Source organism: Phodopus roborovskii, unplaced genomic scaffold (assembly GCF_943737965.1).
Source record: "Phodopus roborovskii unplaced genomic scaffold, PHOROB, whole genome shotgun sequence".
NCBI lineage: Eukaryota > Metazoa > Chordata > Mammalia > Rodentia > Cricetidae > Phodopus > Phodopus roborovskii.
In genome coordinates, this window is record NW_026126571.1 from 31,972,308 (window position 1) to 31,979,369 (window position 7,062).

Here is a 7,062-nt window from a genome sequence, read left to right on the forward strand (position 1 = left end):
GAAATTCAACCCGATCCTCTCCTGTCCGAGTCACGCCAACAAGAGAGCGCCTTCCTGGCCCCCTCCGACCTCCTTCCTCAGGTCACCTCCGCCCATCGCTCCACCCCCCAATGGGCGTGGTCAGTGCTACAGAAGGACTACCTCACTACACATGTGCCTCTACATCTGAAATCATATGTATGTATATATGTATGTATGTATGTATATTCAGATTCTCAGTGTTGTCATGTGTGCTGAGCCATCTCACTAGACAGCTTTGTGATCATTTGGTTATTGTTTTTTTCATGCCACCTTAGACATTTTGCAAAATAGCTGAGGCCTTTGCACAGTGCTGGGGGTCCGTATGTTCCTCCTGTGTCTTCAGCAAATACTGCAGACTATGGAGCTGTCCATGGTACAGAGCTTTCAGGCTCTGCCTGGCTCTATACATGGCTATGTAGCAAATGCTGTTAAAAGTTCAAATCTTTGGTGGGAATTGTGTTCTGAGGAGTTAAACTTAAAATACTGAAGCATGGCTGCCACAGCAGGAATCCTGACCAATAATAAGAGGTGCCAGCCTACAGAGGTTCTGTGCTTCACCCCATAGCCTGGAATCCCCAATCACCAGCTCTGGAGAATCAGCTGGAGGTTCTCCAGTTTAGGCAGAAAACACCTCGTTCTTTATTCCCTCCCCCATCCTTATGGTCATTGCCAAGTGCCCTCTCCTCTCTCCAGTTGTTGTGCTGGCTTCCACACACAGTTCTACATGCTGGTTCATTCTTCTGATAATGCCATAGCCTAGGATAAAATGCCCAGGCAAGAGGTATTTCAGGAAGGTCAAGGCAACAGGAACTTTAAGCAGTTAATCATATATCATCTACTGTAACAGCAGAGAAAAATAAGTGCACACATGCTTGTTAATGCTAAGCTAATTTCCTACACTCACACAATCCAGGGTCCCTGCCTAGGGAATAGTGTTGTGTCTTCATACATCAATTGACTTAGTAGTCTAGACAATCCCTTACTGAGAAGCACACAGGACAACCTGATCTAGACATTGTACCCTTCATTGAGACTTTATTTCCAAGGTGATTCTGCATTGTGGCAAATTGACAATTAAAAGCAACTATCCTGGTGAGAAGAGGGAAAGAATACAAATGAGAAAAAACAAGATGATAAGAGAGGATGCAGCTTAGGTCAGAGTTTAGCTGTGTTCACTGTACTAATGCACATGGGGGATTATAATGCCACTGAGAATGTAACCCATAGAATTAATGGATTATAGAAGCACTGGTTCTAGAGACTTCAGCAAATGAAAACTTCCTAATTTCATGGGTGGCCTCCATAAGATGTGGTAAGTCAGTAACCAGCATCCAACATAAGTAAGGGGGCACCTGGATTTGAACCAGGGACCTCTTGATCTGCAGTCAAATGCTCTACCCCTGAGCTATACCCCCACTGATACTAGTGTACTCAGTTAATAAATTTCATGAGTGGTGATATGTCCTGACTATAAAGTTAAATTACAGGTCCTCTCAGACCTACTTTCCAGAAGCAGCAAGACCTGACTGGTGAGATGCCTTCCTCAGCTCTGCAGCTCTCTGGGTCCATCTCTTTTTTTTCCTATATTCTTCTGTCATACAATACATCCTGACCAAAGCCTCCCCTCCCTTCACTTTTCCTAGTTCTACCTACCCCACTCCCCCATTGCCCCAGGCCCACTGAACTTCAGTTTCCTTTCAGAAAAGAGCACGTCTTCCAGGGATATCAACTGCATACAGCATAACAAGATGCAATAAGACTAGGCACAAACCCATATGTCAAGGCTGAATGAGGCAAATCAGGAGGAGGAGGGAAAGGGTCCCAAGAGTAGTGGAAAGAGTCAGAGACACCCCATTCCCACTGTTAGGAGTCCCACAAAAACCCCAAGGTAAACAACCACAGCATGTATGCAGAGGGCAGTTTCTGTGAGCTCCTATGTGCCCTGCTTAGTTGATTCTGTAGGCCTTGTTTTACTGATGTCCTCATCCCTTCTGGCTCCCACTATCTGTCTTTCCTCCCCCTCTTCCTTGGAGTTTCCTGATCTCCACCTAATGTTTGGTCCTTCCTGGCCCCATTCTCTTTTTTTCTTTTTATTGATTCTTTGTGGATTTCACATCATACATCTGACTCCCACTCACCTCTGACTCCCCATCCCCTCACCTCCACTCTCTGCCTTTGCCAAAGCAAAAACTGATTTAAAAGTACAGCCAATAGAAAAAAAAAAGGAAGGAAGATGAAAAAACCTCAGCATAATGTGGAAGCTCTATTGTGGCCCAGGGAGTCCCACAGGATAGCCTTAGTCCATAATCTTTACTTATGTTTATTTCAGTAGATCATTTGTCTGGCTTCTGCTTCCCTATCAATACTAGGCTCTTGTTGCAGTGTTTCCTGCCTGGTTCTGCAGCTGCCTTGCCCCAAAGAAGCACACAGATGCTATATTAGTTATAAAGCTGTTGACTATTGGCTAAGGTTTCTTATTGGCCAGCTCTGACTTATACTTACCCATTACTATCAATCCATGTATTTCTGTGTGGTCTTGGCTTACTGAGGAATGCTGGACCTGCAACTCCTTCGCCTGCTCAGCATCTCTGCAGAAAAGAGGGCAGTTTCCCTGCTTATCCTTTTTCTGCCTAGATATATCACTTCCTGTCTGGCCAATCGGCCAATCAGTGTTTTACTCATTAACCAATAAGAGAAACATATATACAGAGGAACATTCCCCATCATCTCTTCTTTTCTATCTACATAAAAAGAAGGGTTTTAACTTTAATATAGTAAATAGTAATATTTAGTAATAGTAAATAGTAATATAGTAAAATAGTAATATAGTAATATAGTAAAACAGTAATAAAATAAGAACAATATTTAGCCCATAAACATTTAGCAAAATTTAAAGAAAATATTCTATCAGCTATCCTATCTTAGTGATTCTAAAGTCTTATGTAACTTATCTTTTATCATAACTAAGGAAAACTATAACTAACTACCTGTCTTCAACTCCATCAAAGACCACAGAAGGATAATATATGAACTCTGGAATTGACAAAGACATTTGCTACCTGGACAGTCACCCAAAGTTTTTCTGTAAATTGGAGCATCCAGCATTGGTGCATAGGCCATAGTGTGTCTGGCAGACTTCTTAGCAAAGCAAGAAATTTGAAACTGCCCATTTGTATTGGTAGTTTGTCAGCCATTTTTCTCTGTGTCTTACAGAATGTCTGGCAGACTCTTCCAGGAAGCAGGAATCCTCAGGACTGTCTTGTTTTGCAAATTCAGCAATCACTTCCCTGTGGGTCCTGCAAGTCCAGTCTATCAAACAGTCCAGGCAAGAGTGGTTTCTTGCCCAAATGGCTAGTCTTGCCATATTGAAAACAAACTCCATAACGTGTTTCTTTGATGCCCATTTTTCTCTCTGAAGTAATTGGTGTTGCCAGGAGCAGTTGTGTCCATCTCAAATATATCTCTGTATATCTAGAAAATCTAACTAACCTAAGTTTTGACTATTATAGGTAACTATCTATAATCTGTACTTAATTATGCATTACATTTTAAAAGATCTGTATAAACACAATACCTAAACAAGAGGAGAAATATACATATCACAAAATTGACCTTAAAATTGTATAAGTAAATGAAAATCCATTCCAATACAAAGTATTCATTTCTGTGTCATATGTCCCCTTTTTGCTTTAGAAGGAGATTAACTGTGATCATCAACCATTTATAATCAACCCTGTTTAAATGAAACAAACATTTTATAAACAACATTTGGAAATTTGGGTGTTGTTTTCTCCAAATTGCTTTCATGGGGATCCTAAAAAGACCCAGAAACCTGCCCAAATCCTGGCTGCTACAGGCTGTGAGGCTGCATCATCTCAGCTGTTTTAGATGCTGGATCTTACCTGGGACACTGCTTCAGGGGGGGTCTTACTTCATCAATCCGTGTTAATCTGGAAGAAATCCACAAGTAACCTGTCCTTATACTTAAATTCAGAAGTCAAAGCATTTTCAAAATATATTAATTCAGCAGCATTTATAATCAAGTATTTTTTAGTGGCTGTAGCTCTTTATTCAGCAATCAAAAAATTTAATGACAACACTATAACATACAGTATTCCGATTCTCTGAGTATTTTCCAACTTTATGTGGCTTTTTTATTACTTTATTTCCTTTACTTTTATTTTTTCATTTTTTGAGACAGGGTTTCTCTGTGTACTTTTGCCTATTCTGGAATTCACTCGGTAGACCAGTCTGGCCTTGAAATTACAGAGATCTGTTTGCCTCGGCCTCACAAGTACTGGGATTAAAGGCTTGTGCCATCACCACCCAGCTACTCTATTTCAAAAAAAAAAAAAATCCTGTTTCTTTTCTTTCACAAGCCTACATATATTTTTAAACACACTGTAGACTTTCACTTCATTTGAATCTGTTTACTATATATGTTTAACTTTTTCTGGTCACGAGTCTTTAATCTGCTAAACAACATTGTTAAAATTAAAGCAGCATCTGTTTTAGCCTATGACTTTCTAACATGGCAGGTGTAAGTTTACCACCAGCACTGGGAAATAGTTCATTGCCTCAACTCTTAAACCTTTCTGAGTAAAAGTTAAATCTGCCATGCAGCATTGCTGGTCATTGCTGCCACCAGGTTCTAGTACACACCATTTTTGTTTGATAGCAGAGACTCTTAAAAGATCCCTGCAGGTTTTGTTTTGTTTTGTTTTGTTTTTTCTTATGCTGAGTCAGGAAACCTCCCTTAAAGGAGCTGTGTGAGTCTCTGCTTGTCTCTAGCTAAACAGAGCCCTCCTGAGAAAATGCTGCTACCAAGAAGCCCTACTTGTCTCTGTTCTTTTGTTTCTAAAATCTCTTAAGCTTTTGTCAGGGTTACATGGAAATTCATGCAGCACATTGCTGGCCCCATTTTGTTATGGGCATTCTCCCGCCAGCCTGGTCCCAGAGCCCATCAGCCCCAAGTGAACTGGGATTCCTGGATATCCTGTTGTCATCCTGTGTCATGGAGATCCTGCAGCTTTGGATTTGCAAATCTGACCCCTTCACATACTCCAGCAGTTCATAGTTGAGGTGGGATAACTTATAGCCCTGGTTCTGGGCCTGGGTGAGCTGGGTTGTTTAGCTCATCAGCTTTCCCTCATCATCGCTACCAGGGCAAGCTCTCCAACACTGCTCCAGCTAATTCACCCAATACAACAGGAAGCAATGTGCAGAGCTAGTTCTCCTGCTCTCGTGCCCTTGAGTCTGGCTCACCCATATACACACCACCGGGCCCAGCTCTACTGTTTTTGCTGGGTGAGTTGTGTAGCCCACTCTCCCAGTTGCTACAGCCTGCAGAAGTTGGCAAGGAGGTAGGCAAGGGGTGGGGTAAGGGCATATTTCTCTCATCCATGATACCACACGGCATACAACGGGAAACAGGTCAGTTCTCCTACTCTCATACCCTTTAGGCTGGCTCACCTCAGGGCCAACTCTCCCATCCACCGCAGAATATGGGGGGCCGGGTGGGGGAAGGTCTTTTCTCCCTCACCCACTCCACCATATGGCAGATGAGGGGTGGAGCTCTCTTGTAATGGGTCCCTTGCACCGTCATCAACAGGATCAGCTCTGCTGCACTGCCCAGGTAAGGTGTGCAGGGCCCACTCTTCTGAGTGCTGTAGTCAGTGAAGGACAGGGTCAGTTCTCCTACTCTTGTGCCCCCGGACCAGCTTTTCCTGCCTGCACTAGGTAGTGAGGGATGAGGGATGAAGGTGGTATCTCTTCCCCACCCATGCCACTGAATGACAGACAGTGGGTCTAGCTCTTCTACTTTCACACATCCAGGGCTGGCTCAAAACCACCCAATAGGAACAACACTCCTGCGCTGACCAGGTGCAGTGCAGGGCCTGCACTCCCAAGTGCTGCAGTTGGTGGGAGCAGGGCTAGTTCTCCCTAGTAAGGGGCAGGGTCAGTTCTGTGCAGCCCTATCCTCAGATTTTGGTGGCAACAGGAGCCAAGGACCTCACCACAGACTGAGGCTGCAGCAAGGCTGGCCCTTTTTTGTTTGTTTGTTTGTTTGTTTTTTGTTTTTCCAGACAGAATTTCTTTGTGTCACCCTGGTTGTCCTGGAACTAGCTGTATAGAGCAGGCTGGTCTCAAACTCACAGAGATCTGCCTGCCTCTGCCTTTGCCTCCCTGGTGCTGGGACATGGGAGCTTGTAGGAAGAGATGAGAGACAGTTGTCCATTCACATGGTAGGCTGGCCTGCAGAAGATGTGGCCTAGGTTAAAGGTAGATCTTCCCACCTCAAAAGAACCAGATCAAAAGTGGATCTTCTCACTCCAGGTGATTTATTTAAGGGGGAGAAAGCCCTGGGAGCCACAGAAATGGCTCAAAGGTTCAATTCCCTGCACCCACATGGCAGCTCACCTGTAACTCAAGTTCCAAAGGACCTGACACTCTCACACAAATATGTATGTATGTATGTATGTATATGTGTGTGTGTGTGTGTGTGTGTGTGCAAAACACAAATCAATGCTCAACAAATTAAAAGAAAAGAAAAAACCCATACAAGTATACCCAATTGCTTGGGTTTTAGTTCATTCTGGATGTAGTGAAGTTGATGGACAGGAATAGCTATTGCAGCATTCTTGTCCTCCTCTCCATGAATTTTCCCAGGACCCTCATCCAGTGCTCCAGCCTAATTTGCCCCCCCCAGCCTACCTCTAACCTATAGACCCTCCCCACATTACCCCAACCTCTCTGCCCAGACAGATACTGCACATCTTGTGCTGGGATCTAACTTGGTTAGTTGTTTTGATCTTCCCTTACACACACCCTACCCAATCTCCAACTCTACATCCAAACTCCAGGCTTAGACCAGAAAGCCCACCCTACACATCCTCCCCAATATCCACATCTACCTCCAAACTCCAGGCTTGAACCAGAATGTCCATCCTACATACTCTCACCAAGCTCCAACTCTATCTCCAAACTCCAGGCTTGGACCAGAACTACACACCACCCCACTGTGTTTACCTGACTTTATTC

General features: G+C 43.6%; 1 non-coding gene across 1 annotated transcript; it reads right to left on the minus strand.

Moving 5' to 3' along the window:
- Positions 1 to 1,364: 1,364 nt before the first annotated feature.
- Positions 1,365 to 1,436, minus strand: Trnac-gca (transfer RNA cysteine (anticodon GCA)). Its single transcript has one exon. It is a non-coding gene; the product is annotated as a tRNA-Cys (tRNA).
- Positions 1,437 to 7,062: the final 5,626 nt, after the last annotated feature.